Source organism: Pipistrellus kuhlii, unplaced genomic scaffold (genome assembly GCF_014108245.1).
Source record: "Pipistrellus kuhlii isolate mPipKuh1 unplaced genomic scaffold, mPipKuh1.p scaffold_m20_p_1, whole genome shotgun sequence".
In the NCBI taxonomy this organism is placed as follows: domain Eukaryota; kingdom Metazoa; phylum Chordata; class Mammalia; order Chiroptera; family Vespertilionidae; genus Pipistrellus; species Pipistrellus kuhlii.
The window spans coordinates 68,050,299-68,076,408 of record NW_023425404.1 but is presented as its reverse complement, the minus strand read 5'-3'; the positions used below and the strand labels follow the sequence as shown (position 1 = coordinate 68,076,408).

Below are 26,110 nucleotides of genomic sequence, written 5' to 3'. Positions count from 1 at the left end.
TTTTCCAAAGTGTTTAGTAACTTAAAACTTTTGAGCTTGCTGGATTAAATAGTAAAAGTTATTAAGTATCTAGGTATTTTGAAAAAACAAAATACTGAAATATTAATTAATCTGAGTTTGCCTCACATGGAAAATTTGGAGGATGGATTTGAATCTATTAATGAATAAGTCTTCTATTTTATTTGAAACTAAAGGCCTGGTGCACAGAACTTGTGCACAGGTGCAGTCCCCAGGCCTGGCCAGCAATCGCAGTGCAAGTATCAGGAGTAAAAGGGTAGGTCCCAGCTGATCTCTGGGCCCTAGGCAGTATTTGGGGCCCTGCACCCTTGCACATACCCTTCCACCTGATTCATCAGGCCCCTGCCTGGCTTCCTCAGTGCCTGGTAGCCAGGTGGCAGCCCCACCCCCTGCCACCATCCTTGGTCGCTGTCTCAGGGCAATCGGTTGGGCAATCTGGCCCCTTCCTAGCTCCCTCAGTGCTTGGGAGCCAGGCAGTGGCCCTGCCCCCTGCCACCGTTGCTGGTCGCCATTTTCAGGGTGATCAGTGGGGCAATTAGGTCCCACTAACCCACCTTGGCCTGGCACCACCTGCTCACCTGCTCCACCATCCCACCATGGTCCTGCTTTCATAGGGGCCCATCAGGGCCAGCAGTGCTACCACTGACCTCCACTGTCAGAGTTGCATCACTGATGCCCACCATGTTCTGCACCACCCCCTGGTGTCATAGCAAACGTGTCATAGCAAACAGTTGAACTCCCAGTGGAGGGGACAATTTGCATATTAGGCTTTTATTAAACAGGATATGTCTTAAAATGTATTGCTAATTTGAGGGATGTTAATTACTTACATGTCACCTAAACATTAAGGTTCTTAAGGGTTAAGAATTCTAACTAACTAGAAAGATATTATGGTTTTGATGTAATGGAAGGATTGAGGTCATGGGGATGCATTTTGAAGGGGAAATAAAGTGGATTCTAAAACTGGTTATTTCTGAAAGTTGAAAGGTTTCTGAAGAAAGATTTGTGAAAGTTGTAGAATGTTGTGAAGAGAAATGTTGAAATGAAGTTATGTAAGTGAAACAGGCCAGCAGTAAGCCAGGAAAAGCAGAATAGCGAAACTGAGATGTTTAAACAGCAATATGGAGCCATCTAGTAAATTTTATCTTCCCTAAACCAAGGACACTTAAAAGTAAATGATTTGCATTTTGCCTCCCTAAACAGGGGGTAAATAGCTTACATCAATGTACTCAGGGAGACTGATAGCAGAAATCCAATTACCGGTAGTGTCATTTGCTGACCACACCCAAGGACAAATAAACTTAGAAAATAAACCTAATTTTAGGTAGTCTTTTTTTCTAGTCTGTTAATAGGAAAAAAGTATTTCCTATTTTCCTACCCAGGAAGTAAAAGTTTCATAAAATACAATCCTCCCGGGGTTTGAATTTTAAGAAACTTTTTCTTGTCCTAGAATTGGCTTTAGATCATTCGAATAAGCCCTGCAATGTTTCAAGTGTTTGTTTTCTTCCTCGTGAAGGAAAATTTTCTGCTTAAGGTACAGGGGAAGCTTTGTCAAATAAAAATAACTAACTACATTATGCTTTCATCTACAGCTCTAATTGTTAATCTGAAATTTTGTGTTTTGCAGAAAGGATAAGATTCCATGTCATTTGCAAATATCGCTGATTCTTAAACTTTTGTTGTTCAGATGTAAGGAAGCATTTTTAAAGCAATTTGGTAAATTATATATTTCTTTCCCTGCCTGTCCCTCCGGTATTTTAGTAATTCTTAATAAAGTGGCAATACATTTATTTACATGAATTCAATAAGACCTGTTTCCAATTGTAGCTATATTAACCAAGATAAAAACTGAAATTGGGCCTGCTTAGAGCATCCAGGGCTTTGTTGCCTTTTGCAGAACTTGGTCCACCCAGCAGTCTACGGGAATCCCTTATAATGCACAAAGGCAGGCCATCGTTGAATGTGCCTATGCTACCCTGAAGGATATGCTAGTAAAAAAAGGAGGAATATGTAACTTAAAAACTCTGCTATAATACTACCTAAATCACTCTTTACCTTTATTATTTATTTTAATTTGAATGATAATTTTCAGTCCTCAATAACCCCATATCAGAAACCACAAGTCTTATGGAGAGATGTAGTTGCTAATAACTGGATGGGACCCAATGAATTATTAACATGGGGAGAGGATATACATATATTTCTATCCCCACAGGACCGCTGTAAATTCCAGTTCATCGGATTAAACCCTACCATGGCATGGCATGGGACCAATCCTCCTCCAGAAATGAAGAATTTAGGCCTAGGTACTCCACAGCCCTGAATGTTGAGCCTTCTCCTAGACCCAGATGGCCCCCAGAATAACCTGGGGAACAATGACGAATAACCTGGGGAATGATGACGAATAACCTGGGGAACGATGACGAATAACCTGGGGAATGATGACGAATAACCTGGGGAATGATGACGAATAACCTGGGGAATTATGACGAAGCTGATGGCAGAGGCTGAGCAATTATTGGAGTGTACTCACACTCTACACATTCCATATAATTAAGCATTGCTCTTTTTGTTTTTCTTATAGTCTGTAAAATCATAGACTCTGAAGCAAGAAGTTCATCACCTCCCTCTGTCTTCTACATTCAACTAAGCAAAAAAGGGAGACATGGGGAACACAAGAGACTTGGTTGGAAAGTTGTAAGGAGGACATTCTTAGAAAAGGGAAGTGTGTGGAAGGCCACCTTCCCTGTTTATCAGAATTCGACTTAGGAGAGACAGGGGAGGGCTGAAGGCAAAGCCCCTAATTATTCCTGACCTTTCCAAAAAAGTCTGTGCATGTGCAGACCCCAAGGTGTTTACTGGAATCCTTAAGCTTAATCTCTGGGTGCCCTTGCCTAGAGGACAATGTGAATACAAGTCCTCCCATGATTACTCACCTTATTGATTGTATCTAAAGATAAAAGTTCCAATAAAAGCCTAATGAGGCAGGCAATTCAGGCTGCATGACTGCTTCAGCCAGGCTGTCCCTTGGCCTCTCTTTCACAGCAAACGTGTCAAAGTAATCCACTCAAATGTCGCTCAGGGGCTGCTGGTCAGCCCCAGCAGTTGTCGTTTTGTTTAAATATTTCTTTATTGTTGGAAGTATGATATATGACCCTTTTTTCCCCAATTGACCCCCTCCAGCCTATCCATCCCTTCCTCATATCCCCCCTCCCAGGCCTTCACCAACCTATTGTCTGTGTCCATGGGTTATGCATATAGGTATACAAGGTCCTTGGTTGATTACCTCCCACCCATCCACCTTCTGCTACCTTCCCTCCAAGATTCCAAATTCTGTCCCATGTTTCCATGTCTCTGGATTCACTGCATTCATCAGTTTATTTTGTTAATTAGATTCCACATAAAAGTGAGATCATGTGGTACTTACCTTTCTCTGACTGGCTTATTTCATTTAGCATGATGCTCTCTGGGTCCCTTCATGCTGTCACAAAAGAAAAAAGATTCTTCTTTTTTTATTTTATTTCTGCATAGTACTCCGTGGTGTAAATGTACCACAGCATTTTTATCTACTCATCTACTGATGGGCACTTGGGCTGTTTCCAGATCTTAACTATTGTAAATTGTGCTGCTATGAACATAGGGGTGCATATATTCTTTCTGATTGGTGCTTTTTTCAGGTTTCTTAGTATATATTCCTAGAGGTGGGATCACTGGGTCAAATTGCACTTCCATTTTAAATTTTTTGAGGAAATGCCATACTGTTTTCCATAATGGCTGCATCAGTTTGCATTCCCACCAGCAGTGTACTAGATTCCCTTTTCTCCACATCCTCACCAGCACTTGTTGACTTTTTTATGGTAACCATGAGGTGATACCTCATTGTCATTTTAATCTTTCTGATGATCAGTGACTGAGCATTTTTTCATGTCTCTTGGCTTTCTTTATATTCACTTTGGAAAAGTGGTTATGTCCTTTGCCCATTTTTAAATTGGATTGTGTGTTTTCCTTTTGTTGAGTTGTATGAGCTCCTTACATATTTTTTATATTAACCCTTTATCAGATGTAGCATATTGCCATGCAGTGAGCTCCCTTTTTTTTATGGTTTCTTTTCCTGTTCAAAAGCGCTTTTTTAAAAAATAAATAAATAAATAAATCTTTATTGTTCATATTATTACAAAGGTTCCTCATTTCTTCCCCCCTCCACCAGGTTCCCACCCCTCCCCTCCCCCCATTGTCCTCATCCATAGGTGCACAGTTTAAGTTCAGTCTCTTCCCGCATCCACCACTTCCCCTTTCCCTGAAAACTGTCAGTCCACTCCCCTCCCATATCTCCAACTCTACTACAATCAACAGCTAATATTGTTCATCAGGTTTTTCAATCTCCTTTTTGTAGTTGTTGTTGTTGTTTTTTTAATTAATAAACTTTTACACTTCTAAGAATAAATTTTAAAATCTAATAATTTTAAACCTTGTTTTTTCTGCCCTGGGAATTGAGAAGCAAACTTGTTTACATGTAAACTTGCCCTTAGGCTATCAAAAGGTGTAGCCATTCAAATGTAAATGAACAAGTTGTTTAAAGATAGCTACTGGTTGGAATTGGATTACCTGTTCTGGGTGGGAAGGGCTTGTCCTCTCCTTTCTCCATTAAAATTAAGGTGCTAGCTTTAAAACCTCTTTTTGGCAAGAGACCTTAAACTTTCAGAACTTTAGATTTTTCAGATAGTAAATCAGTTACTTAGCATTTTCTCAAATCAATAATACCTCCACATGCCCAAGGATACACTTCAAACAAAAGACATTTCCAAATAGATCAACCAACCTCATCCAGACCCCACACAAGGCACTCACAGATCAACACCCCAACACTATACTAACTCAACACATCCAGATCTAAGCCTTCATCACTTGATTCAGCAGACCCTCAAGATCCCCCAAAAGTTTCCAGCCATGTCTGAGAGGCAGCCCTGGGGCATGGGCAGGCGAGGAGCGAGCTGTTCCAGGCCTGGCCTCTGTTGCTCTGGTCCGCTCCACAATCAGCTGCTACGGGTCTGGCCACTGCCGCTCCCGGCCTGGCTGCTGCTGCTCTGGACCTGTCAGCTCCCCACCTGGCTGCTCCGGGCTTGGTTGCTGCTGTTCTGGGACTGGCTGCTCCCGACCCAGCTGCTGTCGGAGCAGCCGGGCCTGGATGCTCCCTGCCTGGCTTCTCCGGTCCCGGCTGCTCTGGGCCCGGCTGCTCCAGGCCTGGCCGCTCTGGGTCTGGGTGCTCCTGGCCTGGCCACCCTGGGCTTGGCCGCCTCCTCCCCAGGCCTGGCTGCTGCTGCTCTGGTTCTGGCTGCTGCTGCTCTGGGGCCTGGCTGCTGTTGCTCCGGGCCCAGCTGCCACTGCCTTGTGCCTGGCCACTCTGGGCCTGGCCGCCGCCGTTCCAACATTCTGTCCTTTTTTCTTTTTTTTCTTTTTTTTTAACACATTTATGTTGCAATGTTGGCTGCTGAGTTCTGTCTTAGTCTTTGATTTTTCAAGATCTTCTTTGTATTCTTTCTTGAGTAATTTTACTATCTTTTGCTATAACTTGATTTCTTCACATTGAAAACTTCTTTGGTTTCTTCCTCCTCGTCCTGGAAGCTCAGCAGGTTGGCCTGTGGCACCCCTTTGCTCTCCGCGGCCTCCTGTGCAGCTTCAGCCTGTTGCCGGGGTCAGCGCCGCCCAGGTAGCAGCCCCTGGACTCGGCTCCGTGGCCCTTGATCAGCTGTCGAGGGCGCAGAGGCACCAACCCCTAGGGGCCCCGTCGCCTGGCTCCTTGCCAGCGCCCTGCTGGCCGGTGTCCAGCAGGGGCTCCTGCTCCTCATTTCATTCCTCCCAGTTTGGAGCTTCTTTCTCCTTCCCGCTAGGGGAGTCTAGCATCAGAGTCAGCAGTCTGTCCTCTGCGCCTCGCCGCTCCACCAGGATTCCGCCTCACAGCCCTGTCTCCCTCTGTTTGAACCTGGGTCCCCAGGGATTGGCCTAGAACTGGGGTTCAGAGCAGTCGGAACTGGGGCTCAGTACAACCAGAGGTTTTGTTTCCTTCCCACCAGGGCAATCCAGCATCAGAGTCAACATTCCGTCCTTTGCGTACAATGTGGGCAACTCCCGGGGCTCCGCTTTTCTCCACTCCCCTGTGATTCTGCCTCACAGCCCCGTCTCCCCCTGCCTGAGCCTGGGTCCCCAGGGTCTGGCCCAGAACTGGGGCCCAGCGCTTCCAGTTCTGGGGTTCAGCCCAGTCCAGGGCTTTTATTTCCTTCCCACTAGGGAACGCCAGGCAGGCACCCAGCCTTCTCCTCCTCTCCAGCTCCGTCCTCTCCGCACGTGCGCAGCATGTCTCCGTACCTTAGGCTTTTCCAGCTCCTCTGATTTTCCTTCTGGTTTTCTCTTTTCTTCTTGTAGAATTCTCAGTCAGTCGACTACCTGTAGCTCTGGGCAATGTCCATTTTATATTTCAGTTGTATTCCATTGAAATTGTTGTGTGCGGCTGCAGTTAGGTGTTTACCTTGCAGCCATCTTGGATCCTCCTCCTTATGCAAAAGCTTTTTATTTTGATGTAGTCCCGTTTGTTTACTTTCTTCTTAGTTTTCTTTGCCCTAGGAGATGTATCCATAAACATATTGCTATGAGAGATGTCTGAGATTTTGCTGCTTATGGTTTCTTCTAAGATTTGTGTGGTTTCCCAACTTACATTTACCGTATTTTTCGGACCATAAGACGCACTTTTTTCCCCCCAGAAGTGGGGGGGAAAAAGTCCCTGCGTCTTATGGTCCAAATATAGCCTACACATATACTTTAAAAAAAAAGTTTTTTTACTTGCCCGGCTCTGTGTGGTCTTTGTGTGCTTGCCCGGCTCTAAAATGGTTCTAAATGCTGCTGTTTACTTTACAGGGTTGATTACATGTGTTTATGACTGTGATGTTGAGTTTTAATGCACATAAAATATTTTAGGACACTATTTGTTTCAGAATCTTTTTTTCTTCATTTCCCTTCTCTAAAAACTGGTGCGTCTTATGGTCCGGAGCGTCTTATGGTCCGAAAAATACGGTAAGTATTTTATCCATTTTAAGTTTATTCTTGTGTATTGTGTAAATTGGTGATCTAGTTTCATTTTTTTGTATGTAGCTGTCCAGTTTTCCCAGTAACATTTATTGAAGAGACTCTCTTGAAACCATTTATGTGCTTGCCTCCTTTGTCAAATATTAAGTGTAATGGTTTGGGTCGATTTCAGGGATCTTTGTTCTGTTCCACTGATATATTATATATGCCAGTTCTTGTGCCAGAACCGGGCTCTTTTGATTATGGTGGCTTTGTAGTATAACTGGAAATCTGGTATTATGATCCTCCAACTTTCTTTCTCAAAATTACTACAGCTATTTAAGGTCTTTTTTGATTCCATATACATTTTTGGAGTGAAATATGATGTTGGTATTTTAATAGAGATTTAATTGAATCTGTATTGATAGATTGTCTTGGGGAGTATGGACATTTTAATGATTTTGATTCTATCTATCCATGGACTTGGTATATTCTTCTACTTATTTATATTTTCTGTCTTTCTGTTTTCAATGTCCTGTAGTTTTCTAAGTAAAGGTCTTTTGCCTCTTTAGTTAAGTTTATTCCTAAGTATCTTAATTTTTTTGTGTGTTACAGTGGTAAATGGGATTATTTGTTTAGTTTCTCTTTCTGAGACTTCATTATTGGTGTATAAAAAGGCCATCATTTCTTGGATTTTTATTTTGTATCCTGCTACATTGCCAAATTCATTTATTAAATCTAGTAGTTTTTTTATGGAGTTTTTAGAGTTTTCTATGTACAGTATCATGTCATCTGCAAATAATGAGAGTTTTACTTCCTTCTTTTCAATTTTGATTACTTTTATTTTTTTTCTCTTGTCTGATTGCTCTGGCTAGGACTTCCAATACTATTTATGATAATAAGAGTATAATATGCTAATTAGTCTGGAGAGCCAAACAACCTTCCGGATGTCATTCCGGACATCCTTCCAGTGAAGCCTTAATGGTGGGACTGAGGCAGAGATGGTTAGGGTCAATCAGACAAGCAGGCAAGTGGTTAGGGGCAATCGGGCAGGCAGGCTAGCAATTAGGGGCAATCAGGCAGGTATGCAGAGTGGTTAGGGGCAATCAAGTAAGCAGGCAAGTGATTAGGGGGTGATGAGGCAGGCAGGCAGAGTGGTTAGGGGTGATCATGCAGGCAGGCAGATGAGCAGTTGGGAGCCAGAGTTCTAGGATTGCGAGAATATGCAGGCCAATCTGAGGGACAACCCCCTGCCCCCGTGCATGAATTTTGTGCACCAGGCCTCTAGTGTTAAATAAGAGTCATAAAAGTGGACATTTCTGTCTTGTTCCTGCTCTTAGGGGATGGTTTTAGTTTTTGTCCATTGAGTATGCTGTTTGCTGTAGGATTGTCATATATGGCCATTATCATGTTGAGATATGCTCCCACTATTCCCATTTTGCTGAGAGTTTTTATCAAAAATGGGTATTGGATTTTGTTGAATGTTTTTGTTAGTTTGTTTGTTTGTTTGCTTCTATTGATATCATCATGTGATTTTTGTCTTTCAATTTGTTTATGTATCACATTTATTAATTTTCAAATATTAAATGAGCCTTGAATCCCTGGAATGAATCCCAGTCGGTCATGGTGTATGATATTTTTAATATATTGTTGGATCTGATTTGCTAGTATTTTGTTGAAGATTTAGCATCTATGTTCAACAGGCATATTGGTCTGTAATTCTCTTTCTTTGTAGTATTTTCAACTGATTTTGGAATTAGGATAATGCTTGCCTAATATAAAAAGCTTGGATGGAGTCCTTCATCTTGTATTATTTGGAATAATTTGAGGAGTTTAAGTGATAGTTCTATTGTGAATGTTTGGTATTACTCCCCTGTGAAACCATAGGATCTGAGTTTTTATTTGCTGAGAGTTTTTTTTATTACTACCTCTATTTCATCAGTTGTCAATACTCTATTCAGGCTTTCTGAATCTTCCTGATTCAGTTTTGGAAGATTGTATTTTTCTAGGAATTTGTCCATTTTACCCACATTGTCCAGCTTGTTGATATACACTGAGTGGCCAGATTATTATGATTTCTGAATACATAATAATCTGGCCACTCAGAATATACATATTACAGGCCTAGTGCATGAATTCCTGCATGGGTGGGGGAGGGGACATGGGTGATTGTCCAGCCTGCCTGCTGGTCTAACTCCTGGTCGAGGGGACAATTTGCATATTAGCTTTTTATTATATAGAATATACACTGAGTGGCCAGATTATTATGTGTTCAGAGATCATAACAATCTGGCCACTCAATGTATAGTTGTTCATAATTTTTTTCTTACTAACCTTTGTATTTCTGTGGTTTCAGTTATTTCTCCACTTTTGTTTCTGATTTTTTTTTAGATCCTCTCTCTGTTTCTTGATGAGACTGGCTAACGGTTAATCAATCTTGTTTATGTATTTTTTTTAATCTCTATGTCATTTATTTCTGCTCTAATCTTTATTATTTCCTTCCTTCTACTTACTTGGGCTTTTCTTGTTTTTCTTTTTCTAGTTCTTTAAGTTGTAGAATTAAATAATTTATTGCTAATTTTTCTTGTTTTTTTGAGGTAGGCCTTGAATTTCCCTCTCAGGACTTTTGCTTTTACTGTGTCCCAGAGAGATTTGGGGTTGTTTTGTGTTCATTTTAATTTGTTTCCAGGAGTTTTTTAATTTCTTTCTTATCTCATTGGTAACCCTTTCATTGTTCAGTATCATGCTATTTTGCTTCCATATATTCAAATGTTTTGGGGTGTTTTTATTGTACTTGATTTCTAATTTTATTTCACTGTGAGAAGATGCTGAAATGATTTCAATCTTCTTGAACTTGTAAAGACTTGATTTGTGTCCTAAATGTGTGGTCTGTCTTTGTGAATGATCCATGTGTACTTGAGAAGAATGTATATACTTCAGCTTTGGGGTGAAATGTCCTAAAATGTCAATTAAATCCATCTGATCCAATGTATACTTTAGTCACTGTTTCATTTGTTAATTTTTTTGTCTGGAAGATCTATCCAATGAAATCTGTGGTGTGTTAAAATTCCCTACTATGACTGCATTGTTGTCTATCCCTTAAAGTCCTCTGGAATATGTTTTTTTTTAGATATTTAGATGCTCCTATTGGCATATTGGGTACATTTATGTTTACCAGAGTTATATCCTCTTGTTGAATTGATCCCTTTAGTATTATGTAGTGACCTTTGTTGTCTCTTGTGATGGCCTTCATTTTGAAGTCTATTTTGTCAGATATGACTATTGCAATTCCATCTTTTTTCCTTTTCCGTTTGCATGGAAAATTTTTTCCATCCCTTCATTCTCATCTTGTGTGTGTCTTTTGTTCTGAGAAGGTCTCTTGTAGACAGCATATAGTTGGGTCATGTTTTCTTACCCATTCAGCTACCCTATACCTTTTGATGGGAGCATTTAATCCAATGACTTTACAGTTAGTATTTACAGGTACTTATTTATTGTCATTTTATCTGTATGCCTTGCGTTTTCTTTCTATTTCTTCTTATTATTACAGCAATCCCTTTAGCATTTCTTGTAATGCTGGCTTGGTGGTGATGTACTCCTTTATCCTTTTTTTTTTTTTTTTTTTTTTTTTTTTGTCTGGGAAGCTTTTTATTTGACCATCTATTTTGAATAATAGCCTTGCTGGGTATGGTAATCTTGGTTTTATATCCTTGCTTTTCATTACCTTGAATACTTTTTGCCATTTCCTTCCGTCCTATAGAGTTTCTGATGAGAAATTAGGTGTCAGCCTTATGGGAACTCCTTTGTAGGTAACAGTTTTCTCTTGCTGCCTTTAAGATTCTTTCTTTGTCTTTAATTTTTGGCATTTTAATTATTATGGGTCTGGGGATGGGCCTGTTTGGGTTCTTCTTGCTTGTGTTTCTCTGTGCCTCCTGAACTTGGGTGACTTTTTTCTTTACCAGGTTAGGGAAGTTTTCTGCCATTATTTCTTCAATCATATTCTCTATCCCTCTCTCCCTTTCTAGCTCATCTGACACACCTGCTATTCGAATATTGTTACATTTCACCCTGTTCTACAGCTCCCTTAAGCTGCCCTCTGTTTTTTAATTGTTTTTTTTTTATTTTTGGTTCTCTAATTGAGTGATTTTTTTCAATCCTGTCTTCTAATTCACTGATTAGATTCTCAGCTTTCCCTAATCTGTTGTGTATTCCTTCCAATGTGTTCTTTATTTGTGCTATGTCACTCTCATGCTGTTAAGCATCTTTACCCTCATTATTCTAAACGCTGTATCAGATAAATTTATTATCTCCATTTCATTTATTGCTTCTGAAAAATTATCTTATTTTTTTATTTGTGGTTCGCTTCTTTGACTCCTCATTTTGACTGCCTATTTGGGTTTGTGATTCTGTATTAGGTATATCTGCCATGCCTCTCAATCTGTAGTGCAGGACAGTGTCAAACACTGTTTCTGACTAATTAGATTCTCGACTCCACATTTTGAGGGAGAAATATCAAAGAATATGTGGACATTAATAGCCACAGGATTGTTTTAAACTGGAAGACATTAGCTATCTATAATTAACAAATAAAAATTTATTTCTTCTATCAATAAAACCTAGACTCCAGAGCAAGATCAGTTGGTAATAAAACAAAGTGCTGTTTTTATAAGATATGTGTAGAGTGTTATCTCTGTTATAGGGTAAAAATAAATTATGTGAGCTGAATTGCTGAAAAAGATTATTTACACTCTCAATAACTTTTTAAAAGAATAAATCTATAATACCTCTCTGAAGTCACTAATGGCATAGCTTCTTTTACCTTTTACCTTCCAGTAAGATTGGGAAATATTTAAATTCTCATTTTCTTAAATTCTATAATATAAAATACTTTAGGTTTAGTAATAAGAAAACCTTGGAAGAAAGAAGTATATTCAGATATACTTTTGATTGGAGTCTCATTTCCAGTTACTTAACTAGTTTTGCATTAAAGCTTCCTTATGCCTCAGTCTTCCTGTATGAAAATTGGAATACTCATACCTTCTTCATAGTATTTAGGTTTGAGCATAACTAAAGCACCTAGCACAAGAACAAAAACATAGTGAGTACTTAAAAAACAGTACTATCTCTCCACAATACATAAATATAATTATGTTGATACAGTTTTAGGATTTAATTTCCTAACCCTCTTTCTGTTTAAAACTCTGCAAAATATCATACATAAGTATAAGCTTTGAGAACATACAATCATATGATGTCAGAGACAACCAACACCATCTTCATCAAATGTAAATGGATGTACTAGTAAAATATATTCATCAGTACCTAGGATTAGAGTACAGCTTTTGAATTTCCAAAGGAAGACTTCTGAGAGTTAAGAGCTTTTGTAGTGGAGACAGATGACCTGGGTTATAATACTGATTCACATTTATCAGGTGTGTGACATCAAGGAACTCAGTAATTTCTTTGTGCTTCAGTTTCATCATCTATATAACAGAAATAATAACACCATATTCTTAGGCTTGCTGAGAGGATTAAAAGAGTTAATACATTAAAGTAATTACATAAAAACAGAGAATATAGTAAGTACTAAATAAATTTTAGGTGTTTTCATTAACATGACTATGATTCCTACTATTATTATTATTACATTCATTTTACTTTTAAGTGTAAAAAAGTGTTTTGAAAATTAAAAAAGCAGGAATGAGAAGGTACTTTCAGGCATAGTTCTTTAAACTCCACAGTAGGTGCTATATATTGGACTCTAAGTTTGAATCTATTGAATAAAAAAAAAGAGTTTCAATAAATTCAAAGCTAAAATCTATCAAATCTGAATTCTTAATATTCAAAATAAAAATTCAAAATTCTCATTCTGCTAAAAATATATGATTATTCTTAATTTTAAATTATATTAATTTAGCAAGTGACTCAAGTAAACTCCTGTTGGATAGGAAAAAAAAAGTGATATTCCTTTTTTTCAGAGAAATAAAACAGATTTCTCTCTCTAGTGCAACACTAACTGACTATAGGGAAGTGATAGGAACAGAGGTGACTAGTAATGGAGGCTAATTTTAAAACTCAGAGAGAAATAGATAAGAAGACCTGCTAACCCAGAGAATAAAAGTTATTTTTGTGAAAAATGATGAATGCTCATGTAAAAGAAAGCTTTAATGTAATTCTTAGCTTGTTAATTTTGATACACTATAACTCTGCAAAAAATATTTTTTTTACAACTTAGTGTAGAAAAGGTCTTTATAAAAAGAGCAAAATGTTCCAAATTTCATTCCTCATCCTTCTGGTGTGCACTTCTCATCATAGAAAAAGGTGTTCTCAACTCTGAGATCTTTCTGTTTAAGAAAAAAAAAAAATAGGTCTCTCAAAAGACCCCTTCTAAGAATTGTATCCTCTAGACATAAGTCATTATATGTGACTTTGTAGGTATTTTAAAAGGCAACTTGGATTACTCCCCATTCTACTGAAAGCAAGAGGAGGAAGGCGGCCTACTTTTTCCAGAGGTCTTAGAATCTGGAACCAAAAGTATCAATTTGAAGTATTCCAAATTTTAAATTAAAACAAAACCCAGAAAAACAGCAGAATTATTTGGTTCATGAGATATGCCCAAGATGAGTGTGCTAAAATTTTTACCATCAACTTATACTAAACAAATCTCAATGGGCTCAAAACCTACTGAAAATATAAAATTTTTATACTCAAGACATAATGTTGATCCTTTTTAAAGGACAAAATAATCTATTTCACAATGTTCTAACTAGAAACCTATATTTTGTTTCTGATAATGCATATTTCATTTGAAATGTGTGTTCTAATGATTTTAATTTTTATAAAGATGTAGCCTTTTTTAAAATTAAGATTTGGTATCAAATGATCTTAAAAATACATGCCTTTGACTATTTAAAGAGACTGAAATTGTGTTAGTAAGCTCTTAACATTTAAAGCAATAGAGTTATCTTCTACCTTCTATTTTCAATAGGACAAGGCAGTGTTAAAACAAGACCATTCCATCAGAGACGCTTGATTATTTCCTCAGTGTCTTAAATTATGCATATGATTGGTGACACAAATACATGTTTAAGTGGTTGCAAATTTTAAAAATCAATATTCTCAAAGAACTAAAATTATGCCCAATCATAAATAACAAATTAATTCACCTGCATATTTTGATTTACAACTTACCATGAACAGGAACATTTTATAAAAGAGAAGTATCTTTTCACATCAACTTGTGTTCATTGTATTTCCTACAAATATAGTTCAAATCAAACACAAGGCTTTTCAAATAGAAGATACTCAGAACTGTCCACACTCTTTTCTTTCCCAGATGATGTGGTGTAAGATGTGGACTGCCATGTTGCACCAAACCTACAGCAACAGGACCCATTGTTCTCAAGGGAGACAGCCTATGCGGGAATGCAGTGGTGTGCTCTGCAAGGAACGTGGAAAATAGCATATCTCACCTCTGTACAGTGCACAACAGTCAATTATGATTCAACTGTTTAAATTATAATCAGTTTGACAAATGTCCACAAGCATCTTCATTCTATTTGATATTTTCCCTAAGACAAGGCAATCACACAACCAGACAATTCCATCAGGGAAGCTTGTTAGCTGCTTAGTCTGTTAAACCCTGGTTGCCATAGCATCTAGAGTTGAAAAAGCTGCAGATTGGCATGAAAAAGCATGTCGACAATTGCCCTGTCACAGCATGCAAGCCAGGTCTGCTCAAAGGCAGCACACTACAAGTTTTCTTTCCCAGTTTGCACTACCCCATGCTGTTTAATAATATCCATTTACTGGTATTGGGATTGATCTAGCTCAGTGTAAAATTCATATCCAGTGAGACTTTGCTTTTCACATGGAGTGAGATTCTTTAACAAATGGGAGTATGGCAATTAATTTAGCAGCATAATACTGTATATACTATAAGAAGCATATTTATTTTTAATAGAAAAACTGTCCAGAATTTAATGCACAGTTCTTTAAAGAGCCAAACAGTTTTACTTGGGTAATTTTTCAGTTGACTTTCTAGTCATTTCTAAACCCAGTTAGTCATACTTTGGAGATGACACATAGCATTCAAAATTCAGTAGGACATTTTCAAATATGTTTTAATAGTGCAATAGTCATTTCATTATGTGCATGCTATAATTTAATTAAGGATGTATATTTCTACAATCACTATAATTTAATTAAAGATGAATATTGTTAACATTGAAATTATAGTCTAGAAAGCAGTGTGCATCATTTTTTTTCCAGAGGGATCATATGCTTAGTGCTAATAAATTACTATGTATTAATAAGAAAAAGTGGGTTTCTACCAAAGGGTATTCAAACCCCTGACAACTTGCAGACTTATACAGGGCATGGATTTTAAATAAAGTAAAGCATGTTTACAAGCAAGCAACCATTGTTAACTTATTAAAACTATGTGACAATATAATTTTACATAATGGTGAAACTCAAGAAATAAATTTTTTCAGATATTTTTACTTGAGTTATTCAGTCTTTCCTTCTTCCATTATCTCCTATTTTACTCTGTTGCTTCAATTATGTTTTCTTTCAAAGCCACAAAGGAAGTTCTTAAAATACATATTCAGGAACACTATTAACTTAGCAAACCAATAAATATTTCAAATATAGGTATTTTTTACATTTTCTAAAATACTTTTTTCCCATTGATATCCATTATTTTGTTCTCCTAATATCATAAAATTATATTTAACTAAGTAAAAGTTATCTCATTCTTTGAACATTACATGTGAAAAAGTTGAGAGGAGAGTTTACCATAATACAAGAAAGAGACATTAATACTTATGTAAAATAGAGATACTGAAGTAATGATTATTTTTCATATTCTGAACTACAGACCTCTTTTTTCTAAATAAAATAATCAAAGATGTTTTAAATAGAATAATCAAAGCATAACACCTTGCGTTTTATATGGCCGTATATTTCAGTATGAAAATAGTGTCACGGGTCGGCCTCTTCAGACTATAAATTTAAATTCCTCACTTTCTAGGAATTCTCAAAATCATGGGATAAAAGTTGATTCACATATGGTGTCCATGAATGTGTTTTCTTATACCACATCTTCCAGTTAGGAAGGAAAAAAAAAAAAAAAAAAAAGCTGTTTACTTGTTAAAGGTCTTTTTATAAGCTTGGATGACTCAAAAACACCTTCATTTTAACACATGGGATTTGGCAAAGAAGTTAACCATGTCACCATTTGAAAGACTGATATTTTGAAAGAGAGGGAATTAAAAACAACAGAGATTAAAACTGAAGTTGGCTTTTGTGTATAGAACACAATTTTTCAAGTATATTTTTTTAGTACAAGGACTTACTACTGAAATTTATCTGCCAGAATAACAGATCAGAGCTACAGTTACCCTGAATGAACAATGGTAAGTAGAGTCACAAGTTTAACCCTGGTGTACCAAGTTAAAAACAAACACACAAAACGTTAGTATAACATCACAATTGTCTAAATAGATATATGTATGTGTCAAGTAAAAAAAATTAACAAACGTTTGAAATAAAATTTCTTCTATTTACACTTTTCCCAGAAAAATTGTATTCAAACTTTGGTTAATTCATTTCTCATCTTAATTCCTATGCAGTGCAACGCAGCACAATTCTTTAATGGAATAAAAGAAGTACCGCCTCTTAACCAGGCTTTGGGATGTGCATATTTTTCTACAGCTTTCAAAGTACTCAGTGGGCAGAGCCTAAGAACTTGGTTGCATAGAAATGAGAGTTTACAACTTTAACTCACAGTACCTTCGCTCTAGTCAGGATACCTCAAACCTTCCCTGTAACTCAAATGCTGTTTTGTCCACGATTTACAAGTAAGCGTTAGTCTTCACTACTGCACTGAATTAAAATTGTCCATTGCCACTGTATTTTTAAAAATTAGTTATGTATGAACTGTATCTCCTCTTTATGCTTGATTTACTTCATTTTTATCCTTCTACTGTGAAATTGGAAATTAAATGATTTTTTTCTGAATTGCTTAGAATTTGTGGGAGCGCTATCATGATTACTTTTGGACATCCTCTCCATAGAATCTGCCTCTCAGACACTTCGATTATTGCCAGTTTGAAACTATACAAGAAAATGTGAGTAAACTTGATCAAAGGAAAAGAGTTGACTGGTGGTAGCAAGGAGGTGATAGCTTGCCATGCCAGTTTCTTTCAGAATACAAAGGATGAACATCCTAATAAAGATACTACACTGCTTTATTTCGTAAAATAAATGCATCCTATTTATTCCTCATGTGAAATGCTACTTTACACGAAATGCAGGTTTCCTATAAGCACATACATTCTTGGGTAAAGCAGTTCTTGTTTTTCTGGGTGATTTTGCCTTATTCTGAAATTCTCTTCACCTGAGTGAAAGCACATTAACTGCTAGATAGGCATCACACTGCTGTCTCCACGCTGTCGCACACAGCCGTGAATTTGCTACGATCTGTTTAATCAGCAGTGTATTGATTTTCCGCAGCTTTCCTTCATTTTAGCCCCATAGCAGGCTTCTGTAATTTCCTTTGGACAAAGTGTAACCAAACTGTGCTAAGTGATGTTGATTTGCAGGCAAAAGTAAAGGGGTAAATATAAATTAACAAGCTATAAACATTTTACAAGTGGGGAGTCAATAAAAACAGTGTCTGCAGTTTCTTTAAAAAAAAAAATTATTTGCAGCAGATTGTTAACAAACGTGTCCAAAGAAACTGACATGAGTCTGAGAATAATTTTTGTGCTTTGTGATTAAGAATTGATCAGTCTAAAAGCCTCGGATGCAACTGAATCACCCATAAGCTGCTGGCCTGAAAAGGCTCAGCAGGGGCTGGTATTTGTTTGTTAAACTCCCATGATTCCAAGTAGATAATTGGTCTGTGAAGTTCATGGCAGAATCTGAATTTGCTTTCTTGCTTCCCAGCTGGCTGAGCACTGGTTTATAGACTTCTGTGTACAAATTTAGCCAGCAGCAAACCTCACATCTTTAATATAAAAGGTGTTTTGTTGTGTTTTTCAGGTGCTGAGTGGAAAGCCCACACTCCAGAAGCTCATTAAAAGGGCCAAGTTACAGTACAGGTTTATTTCTGTCACAGCATTTCTGCAAACAGTGACAAGGATTAATATGTTTCTTTAGTACTGGAAAAAGCCTGACACAATCCCTTGTGAATTTGATCATCTGTTCCATTGCCTGTATAAGATTCAATCTCCTATTATGTCCTGAAATTACAGCTGTAAACTCATGGCGGTAAGAATTTATAAGCTATTGCAGAAGCCTGGGGCGAAATTAATTGTTTTAGTCAATAGTCATTTGTTTATTTATTATTTATTTCATACCTCTCTACTGTTGTCTTTTTTCAACTGTTCCTCCTCAAAGTCAGAATTATCTTGGCTCTTGGTCTGAGTGCAGAGCAAGTACAGAGTCGTGGGCAGTTCATCTTTCCAGGAGCTTTCAAAAAGTTGCTGCAGATCAATGTGTGGTGGGAATGTGGTCCACCCAAAATGTTTTATGAAACCATTCTGACTCTCCTTTCCTGGAAGTGAAAGTTCCTTATTAAAAGGAATAGCTGCACATGCATGATAACCTTTGTGTTCTGTGTAATCATGTGACATTAGGCTTTATCTGCTAGTGGTTACTGTTTCTGGGACATGATATGGCATGTGGTACATGCAAATCCTAGTCAAGTGCAAACTGTATCATAAAAGGTTCTGTTGTACACCAAATTAGATAGACAGAGAGCTATTTACAATTTTCAAAAATTAAAAGTTATAACAATCTACTATATGGATACCATTAAATGAGTAATCCTTTAAATTGATAAATTCTCAAATCCTAGTGCCCGAGCTAAAATAATCCAAGTGTTTTGAGATAATTCCTTCAATGTGCATCAAGTTTAGTTAGTTCCAATGGTCTGAAAAACAATATCATGTCAACTGAAGTCAACAATTATTTCAGGCACACCACAACTTATACTGTCCAAATTGAAATAAATATTTTGTGCAACCTCCCTCTCTCACAGTTGTAGAGAAATATTTATTCCTTACCTACCTTATTATGGCAAATTATATACTACACTAGAGGCCCAGTGCACAAAATTCATGTACTCAGTGGGGGTCCCTCAGCCCCACCTGCACCCTCTCACAGTCCAGGAGCCCTGGTGGATGTCCGACTGCCGACTTAGGCCCACTCCCCAGCAGTCGGACATCCTTAGTGCTGCTGCAGAGGCGGGAAAGGCTCCCACCACCGCTGCTGCCATGAGCCCAGCTTCTGGCTGAGTGGTGCTCCCCCTGTGGGAGCCCACTGACCACCAAGGGGTAGCTCCTGCGTTGAGGATCTGTCCCCTAGTGGTCAGTGTGCATCATAGCGACCAATCTTTCTTCAGTTCAGTCTATTTGCACATTAGCCTTTAATTATATAGGCTTAGAACTTCACATAAAAAAGTATCAAAATTTCAAACTTTCTTTAAAAGTACAAGACACAAACAGAAGGATCCTTAATATTCCATTTGTGTAAACTTTTTAAGAGTTGGTGAAAATTATTGCAAGCGTAGGCTGAAGAAGTATATTTGTGCTGTGTTGGAAATTAAACATTAAGCTTCCATTATTCTTAACTGGAGTTGTGTGCCTAATTCCTAATGCACCAGAGACATTTTAACCTATAATAACTGATTGTAATACAGCCAGAGCCTTCTTACACCTGCCAATTTGCTGCCCTCTAGCACTGAAAACAAAAATAAAATGGTAGTAAAAGAAATGCCAAGCAAAGCACACTCTGCCCCTCATGTACTCTTCTTTCTATTTCCACAAATAGAAACTTTGCTTCTTGTTTTCCATCAACAAATTCAGCTTTGGGATTTAAAATCAAGTTAAGGAAAAAGACATTTTCATGACATGACAATAGCAAAATAATTGCTAAAATGGCCATCTCCTTTAAATTTGTATCCCCTTAAAACATTGTTAAATAATGAGTGCTTCATTGCACTTTTAATTGAGAATTAAGACCTAAGCCAAACAACACAGGTATTAGAATGGCAGCCACTTATTTTTACTGAATAGCCACAATATTTGGACTCAGTTTTGTTTATACATAAAAGTCCATGTGATTCATTAAGAAGGAATATAGCATTAAGATATATTTGAGGCCGAAACCGGTTTGGCTCAATGGGTAGAGCTTCGGCCTGCGGACTGAAGGGTCCCAGGCTCAATTCCGGTCAAGGGCATGTACCTTGGTGGCAGACACATCCCTAGTAGGGAGTGTGCAGGAGGCAGCTGATCGATGTTTCTCCCTCATTGATGTTTCTAACTTTCTATCCCTCTCTCTTCCTCTCTGTAAAAAATCAATAAAATATATATATTTTTAAAAAGATATATTTAAATTAATAAAGTTGCATTCTCTCTCTTTTTTTCATTCTTGGTGCTTTTCTATCATATCTTATAAATGGCAGCCCAATTATTTCTGTTTGTATTTTGTAGTAGCTTAAAGAATTTGTCAACATTTAAGTGAGGTTTTACCCCTCCCAAATGGCAATTATCAATTTGTCCTCTGTATTTATGAGTTTCTGTTTTGTTTTGTTTTTGTTGTTGTTGTTGGTCTTGGTTTGTTTTTTGGGGGGTTTTTGGGGGGTTTGGTTTTTTTTTTTTTTTGGATTCTACATATAAGTGAAATCATATGATATTTTCCTTTGACTTATTTCACTTATCATAATACCATCTAGGTATATTGATGTCATTGGAAATGGCAAGATTTCATTTTTCCTATGGTTGAGTAATATTCCATTTTACAGTACATATGGGCTACATCTTTTTTATCTCATCATTTACTCATGGGCACTTAGATTGTTTCCATATCTTGGCTATTGTAAATAATGCTGCAATGAACATAGGACTGCATATATCTATTCAAACCAATGGTTTGGATTTCTTTGGATAAGTACGCAGAAGTCAAATTGCTGAATTGTATGAAAGTTCAATTTTTAATTTTTTAAGGAACTTCCACACTTTTCTATAGTGGCTGCACCAATTTACATTCCCACCAACAGTGCATGAGGGTTTCCTTTTCTCCACATCCTCACTAACACTTGTTGTTTGTTGATTTATTAATAATAGCCATCTGACAGGTGTGATGTGATACCTCATTGTGGTTTTAATTTGCATTTATCTGATGACTAGTGACATTAAGAATATTCTGTGTGTGTGTTTTTTCACAAAAGTGTCTATTCAGGTCCTCTGCCCATTATTTAATTGAATTCTTTTTGCTTTTTGTTTGATGTTCAGTTGTATGAGTTTCTTATATATTTTGGATAATAACCCCTTATCAGATATGTCATTGGAAAATATTTTCTTCAATTCAGTAGAGTGTCTTTTTATTTTGTTGATTGTTTCCTTTGCTGTGCAAAGACTTTTTAGCTTGATGTAATCGCATTTGCTTATTTTTTTTTCTTTTGTTTCCCTTGTCCAAAGAGATATATCCAAAAAGACTATTACCAAGAGTAATGTCAAAGTGTTCACTGCCCAGGTTTTCTTCTAGGAGTTTTATGGTTTCAGGTCTTATATTTAAGTCATGAATCCATTTTGAGTTTATTCATATATTATATAAGAAAGTGGTTAGTTTTATTTATTTTTTTTGCATGTATCTGTCCATTTTTCCCAATACCATTTATTGAAGAGACTCTCCCTCTTCGTTTATTCTTGCCTCCTTTGTGATAGATTAATTGACCATGTAGTTGTGGGTTTATTTCTGGGCTCCTCATTCTGTTCCATTGATCTATGTGTCTGCTTTTATTTTATCTTTTAAATATATTTTTATTGATTTCAGAGAGGAAGTGAGGGGAAGAGAGCAATATAAACATCAATGAGAGACAATCATTGATAGGCTGCCTCCAGCACACCCCACATTGAGGTTCGAGCCCACAACCCAGGCATGTGCCCTGATCAGGAATCCAACCATGACTTCCTGGTTCATAGGTCAATACTCAACCACTGAGCCATGCTAACTGGGCTATGTGTCTATTTTTATGCCAATATCATGCTGTTTTGTTTACGGTAGCTTTTTAATATAATTTTATATCAGATAATATAATACTGCCTACTTTGTTCCTCTTCCTTAAGATTGCTTTGGCTCTTTGGGGTCTTTCTGGTTCCTTATAAGTTTTAGGATGATTTTTAACTCATCCTTCAACATTTAGTACATTGAGTACCAAAAGAATTTGTATATCTTAATTAACTTTAAGATTGTTGAGAACAAATAATAATTTTATCACATAGAAGACAATTAATTATTACTCCATAGACCAAAAAAAATGGTTAAGCTCAAATTAGCAATTAATAACCTTTAGACTTTATATTACATTTTAATATTTCATGCCTAAGATTTATGATTTCTAAGGCTGTTGAACACATATGTGGATATCTATGTTTTATTGGCTAGATTGTAGGATCTTGAAGATGGGATAGATGTCACTTAACTTTTAATCAACACTAAGCATTCATTTGGCATTCAGTAAATACATATTAAATTGAATAAACCGAGGCTTTCAAGTCACAAATTCCCAATATATTATCTTAATAGATAATACCAATTCTTATCACTTTTGGCAAATTAATCAGTTTTATGTCAATACATTACAATTAGAAGTTGCTGCACAGACTATATTTTTTGTGCCTTTGATTGGAAAATTAGATGAATAGGAATAAAAAATAGAAACAGAAAACAATATCTGGCATGCCAAATTTGAATGTTGTGTTACTCCTATAAATCAAATATTAAGTGGTTTAGGAGATAAAAAGGTAAAAACAAAACAAAACAAAAAACACCTCTAATAATAGTTGTGATTTTTGGGGGGATGGGGGTGGGGAGGTAAGCCTATACAGTATAGAACCCTATAAAACATTAGTAAAAATGTAAATAATTAAAAGAATGTTATAAAAGGCATGATTGCTTAGCTTTATAAGAATACTAATCAACCCATATCATTCATTAGAAATTACATGTAAAATCTATAAAGATTCAATTTTATTGCTGTTTGATTTGAGTAAGTAAGCAGCCTGGTCTTGTATTTAGCAGGGGAAAGACCCTTTCCACTCTCTTTTTCTTCTCTCTTTTATCTTTCAAGGAGTCTCTCTATCTCTCCACACCCCCCATGCCATCTGGGGCCTAAGTTCCAAAGGCCCTTCTTTTGAGCCTGTAACTCATTTTCTGAGCCCATTTCTTCTGTGGCTCACTTTTCCTACCTCTGTGACTTTCTAAATAAACTTTCTATTATGAGTCTTGTCTCAGAATTCTTTCTTAGCCAGAACTCAAGTATCAGGGTTGCTGAACCCAGGTCTAACACCTGGTGCCATTACGTTTCGCTGCCAACATATGGAGTTCCATCCTTTCCCCCATTTAAAAACAGACCCCGCCTACTCAATGAGAGAATGTCATTTACTTATAAAATGTACAATCAAATGTGTTGAGTAAATGTGTTCCAGTAAGGCTGTCTGAGTATGTTATGTCTTTATCGCAAGATGAGGTGTGAAGAATTAATCACTAGACTAGTTTAGGAAAAAGCTGCCTATACTGTGTCTCTATCAGAAAAATCAATCATAAAAAATCCTAGACAAAATTTCAATATGGCATTTTCATTTAGTATATTATACTTTATAATTTCTAGTTAAACTAAATTATTGACTTGTTTACTAGTAGATGCTTCTTGAAAATAAATACATCATGAACAACTCTAGAAACTAAGACAGATATAATTTTTTAAAACAAACTTTGAAACCAACTACATGTAGCTTTAGTCAGTTAAAAACAATTAAATGTTTTAAATTACTAAGAACCTTTTAACTGGCCAAAAAACAAAAAAATATATTCAAACTAGAAGAACTTCCACAAAACATTCCCATAACTATTTTGGTCTCCTTTTAGATTTAGAAATGCCTCCTACAACTTCTGTTTTCAGATATTAAATCCTAGAGTAGGTAGGCATTAAATTAAGTTGTATGGGTATATGATACAAATCCAAGACATTTGTAAGGACAAAATTTATGCCAATAGTGCAATCAGACACTGTTTATTTAGGATGATTGATGACTAATGTCTTTGTTGCCTTCTCTTTGCAGTTAAGTGGTGGTCTCAAGTTTATTTTGATAATAAAGCACTGTTCTGGGAAATGAATTCAAATCTTTAGTTCTCATCTATTTAACCTGTAGGGTTTTGTTAAGTGAAAATTATTATTTGTTCCCTCAATTTCTTTATTCTGTATTTACTATACCTTTTCATTAAAAATGTTCAAATTAGTGAATTAGATACATACTCTATTTCAGTGAAAACTGTAGCTGCCTTTAGTCCAAGTAACTTCATAAAGTTAGAAAATGTTAATGATCAATTCTATGAGTATTGCAAATTATACTTATCTGTATCTATTATACACTGAACAAAACAAAATGTCTAATTTGTGCTTTTAGCTTATCTTCATTCATTCACTGATTTTTTAAAATTATTTTATCCCTGAATATCAGGCACATTTACTTTAGTCTTTATACAAAGGATGCACATTTCAATTAATATTGGTGTCATCAGTGTAGATGATGTATCCTAAGGAGTTTTATAATTAAAATTACAAAAGAATAATAAATATTTACACAGGGCATACAAACATATTGAACTCATTATAATCAATATTCCTATCTAATAAAAGAGTAATATGCAAATTGACCATACCCCTGGTATGCCCACAAGTCACGCCCACCAGCCAATCAGGAATGATTATGCAAATTAACCCAACTAAGATGGCTGCAGTCACAGAGTGAGCAGGAGACTTAGTTTTCCCTAGAAATGGAGGAAGCCAAGCTTTTGGCCTGCCTTGGCCTGCCTTGGCCTTTGCTTAAGGCTACAAAGTTTCAATTATAGAAGATAAATAAATCCCAGATACCAGGGCCTCCACTTGGCTTGCTGGGGGGGGGGGGGGGGGGGGTGGCGCGCGTGACCAGCCTGCAAACCACCACAGGCCCCTCACTCAGGCTGCTCCATGCCCCAAGAGAATCCCCACTTTGATCGAGGACACCCTTCAGGGCAAACCAGCCAGCTCCCAATCGTGCACCAGGCAACTATCCTATCTAATCCTTCCATCTAATAAAAGAATAATATGCAAATTTACCATCACTCCAACACACAAGATGGCTGCCCCCATGTTGTCAAAGATGACTGACCCCATGTGGACACAAGATGGCCACCACAAGATGGCCAGCAGGGGAGGGCAGTTGGGAGGGACCAGGCCTGCAAGGGAGAGCAGTTGGGGGTGATCAAGCCTGCAGGGGAGGACAATTAAGGGTAACTAGGCTGGCAGAGGAGGAAAGTTGGGGGTGACTGGGCCTACTGGGAAAGGCAGTTGGGGGGACTTGGGCCTGCAGGGGAGGGCAGTTAGGGGCAAATAGGCTGACAGGGGAGCAGTCAGGCATTAATCAGGCTGGCAGGGGAGTGGTTAGGAGGTGATAAGGCTGGCAGGCAGAAGAAGTTAGGGACAATCAGGAAGTTAGGCAGGTGAGTAGTTGTGAGCCAGCAGTCCTGGATTTTGAGAGGGATGTCCGACTGCCCATGGTAGGATCAGGCCAAAATAGGCAGTCTGACATCCCTGGAAGGGTCCCAGATTGGAGAGGGTGCAGGCTGGGCTGAGGGACACACACCCCCGTACACAAATTTCATGCACTGAGCCTCCAATCTATATATATAAAAAACCCAGCAACTATTATGGCAGAACACTGGAACAAAGGTTGGTTATGACATGCACTGCGGCAGCCAACCAACCTGATCTGGCCCCTCCCCCTGGCTGGCTCTGCCCCAATATGCCTCCCCACCTGCTGGTGTTGGACACAGGGAGCAGGTGACCGAGCTGTGGCACCCCTTCTGAGGGGAGACATCCACCAGGTATACAAAAGGTATACAGAAGGCGCTCAACAAGAAGTCTGAGGAGTCCACACGGGTTGTGCTCACACCTTTATGCTGTGTCACCCCCCCACCCCCCACC

At 37.5% G+C, this 26,110-nt stretch overlaps 1 pseudogene; it reads right to left on the bottom strand.

The window, feature by feature from the left end:
- The window catches only part of LOC118715314, a 34,617-nt pseudogene extending 15,901 nt beyond the window's left edge, over positions 1-18,716 (bottom strand).
- Between the last annotated feature and the right edge of the window lie 7,394 nt (positions 18,717-26,110).